Raw genomic sequence first — 3,237 nt, forward strand, 5'->3', positions numbered from 1 at the left:
ATTTTTAATTACAACAGTCAAATAATAATTCAGAAGTCATTATAAATCCAATATATAAATCATCTTTTTCATATCATAGATAATAATGTGCTCTAATTATAATAATTTTCTCTTAATTTTATGTGTAGTTTATATATGAAAAATAAGAAGTTTCTTTTTTATTTTCAATTCCTTAAGAAATTAAAATGTGTATGTACAAGTGGGTTATTTTGGACTTTCAGGTATTTGTTCTCCGACCCGATTTCAACAAAATATTGTAAACATGACGGGCTATTTTATAAATATTTTTTCATAACTTTTAAAACTTTGAATTTGAAAATACAAAAGAATTTATATGAATTTTATGTTAAAATCTAAATAGTTATCATAATTCCCAAAATTTCCTTATATGAGCAACATTTATTTAAATGGTATTTAAGAAGTGTTATTTATGTATAATTTTTTTAATATATAATTTAATTAAACTATGGCTCTCAATATTTATAAAAAAAATGGCGAATTTATATTGATATCATACATTGTTTATGACTTATATGTCAATTATATAAATTTTAATATTTATTGGGATAAATTTTAGTGTATCAATCACACCAAATTATATATAAAAATATATATAATATTTTAAAAAATTCATATTATTAATATTTTATTTAAGTTAAATTTTTAAATTTTGTATAAATGAGTATTAAATTAAAAATATTATATAAGTGAGTCAAGCTTATTTGGGTTCGGCTCTATAAATGGCTCATGAGTCGAGCTCGATGAGCTAACTAGCTAAGTTTGAGCTAGGCTTGACTCGACTCGTTAGCTTGAGAGGTTACTGGTTTAAAAAAAATTAGTATAAAATGCACTTAAAATATATTTACATACAAGATTATTAAGAACAAAAATATAAGAAATATTTATAAAATATATCTCATTTTTCTTATATTAAATAGCTCATTATTCTCGATCCTTGTAATCTTTCATTCTTTATCGTCGCAACTATTGACGAAATTTCCGGCAACTAATTTGTAAAATTCCAACGATTGTATTCGCCGGAAGTTTCGTCGTTATAATTTTTTTATTCCTACATGGGCAATGGCGGAGCCAGAAATCTAAATGAGAAATACCGAGCAATAACGAGAAATACCGAGCAATACCAGATAAAATCTGTTTACTTTGATGTTATCTTTCCTATAACATCCAAAATCCTATAAATAAAGGGTTAGTGGCCGATTTTGAGTGGCGAGAGCCGAGAAGAATGAAAAAGAGAGGCAATTTTGAATAGCCAACTTTATTCTAATCAAATCCTAAAGTTTTTCATTCCATATTCTTTATTTTATCGTAGAATATTTTTATCTCTATTCTCTCTGATTTTATTCGCTAAAATATTATAAATCATATGAGTATGATTCCGACATATATGAATTCAACATTAATGAAATGCTAATGCAGTATGAAGCGGAGAGTCGATTAAAAAGTTTTGCTAAAGAGGTCAATTTTAAATTTAATTAATTTAGTTCAGAATTAAAACGATATAAATTTAATTAATTAGTTATATATTATATAAATTTAATAATTAGTTATATAATATATTATATTTATTGGCCTATGCTCTTTTTCATTTTTTAGTGATGGAGACTTTACAGTGCTTCTAGCTTATAGCTTTACCTTAGAGCCCCGGGCACGTGCCCTCTTCCTTCCGCCCATGTATGTGGGATATGTGTATGGATTTTAAGAATAAAAGACACGTGAGGGATATGGGCCTTCTCGTTGGTGCTGACTTAAGGCTCGTTGAACCCGTTGGCCCCACCGCGAAGAAGACCGAGCGTCAAACGCGAATAATTATTACATTGGACAAAAAATTAGAAATTCGGACATATATCAGAGTAATACCGAGTTCTCGGTATCGAGCTTCAGGTGATGTGGCTCGTGGTTATTGATCTCTGGACATATTCGGTGACCGGACGTAATAATTCCTGACGCGGCCCGCGTGGCTTTTACCAGACGGCACCGCCATGCCCTCCTTTGTCGCGTACGAAGAAAGGGTAAAACCGTCAATTAATAAATATTAAATATGAATAGTTCAACCTGTAATTGATCTCCATAAGTCAGGTTCGGGTCTTCCATCTTGACCCGTTTATTAAGTAAGTTTAGTTCATGTTGATTGGATTCGAGATAGGTTAATTTTGAGTTGGATTTGAATCTAACACATTAACTTATTTTGACTCCCCTAGGTAGGAACTTTTATTTGGTCGGCGAATAGCGGGTATGTCGCTCGTGCGTATTTTAAAGTCATGACAATCCGGTATTGCTCGGTATTGCTAGGTATTGGTCGATTTTGCTCGACAATAACGAGAAATACCATCATGTGAAGACAAATACCAAGCAATACCGAGAAATACCGAGCAAATATCGAGAAATACCTAGCAATTCACGGGTTCCGGTCCGGGTCAAAGTCGTTGGGCCTCGCGGTAAAGAATGAGAGCACGTGGCGACATGTTATTGGCAGCCGAACGTAGAGCTACGTCAGGTCAGAGGACGTAATAATTGTTCCCTAGATTAGGTCGATACAAGAATATTCTCTTCCTCACAATTAAAGAAGATGATATTATACACAGTCGAAAAAGAATTATATGATTATCATTATAGAGATAATAGAATTTGAGTGTTCACAAACGGACAGTTAAAGCCCAATAACATAAATAGATGTTAGCATTTAAATGAGAATAGTTCAATATCTATCACAAATTCATCATTATTCGTCTAATCAATAAAAACGTTTAGTCTTACTCCAACACATTAGCGGGATGAAAATGTCTTCATCAAAATTTACTGAGAACTAGGGTTCATTTGGGAAAGCTTTCTTATAACTTTCTAGTACAAAAATTTCTAATTCAAAATCTTTTTTACTTAAAAGTTGCTTCAAAAAATAATAAGAAATTTCTCTCAAAGGAAGACTTAGGTTTTATTTGGGATGACTTTTTTATTATTTGTTAAAACAACTTTTTAGTACATCGACTTCGGTAATTCCACGCCATCGACTTCGGTAATGCTCACGCCATCGATTTCGGTAAAGCTCTCCTCGTCCAACCTTGAAGCCCTGCGATCATCGATCTCAAGGGACGATAAGAAGTGCGAGAAGGCTAGTTGGCTCCGTTGACTACGACAAGGGCGTTAGCCGCGTCTCCGTTGAGGTGACCAGCGTCGGTCGGGACCAGATACCGGCAATGTATTGTCTTCGTGTCTACGGCA

Source organism: Dendrobium catenatum, unplaced genomic scaffold (genome assembly GCF_001605985.2).
Source record: "Dendrobium catenatum unplaced genomic scaffold, ASM160598v2 fragScaff_scaffold_1449, whole genome shotgun sequence".
Lineage (NCBI taxonomy): Eukaryota > Viridiplantae > Streptophyta > Magnoliopsida > Asparagales > Orchidaceae > Dendrobium > Dendrobium catenatum.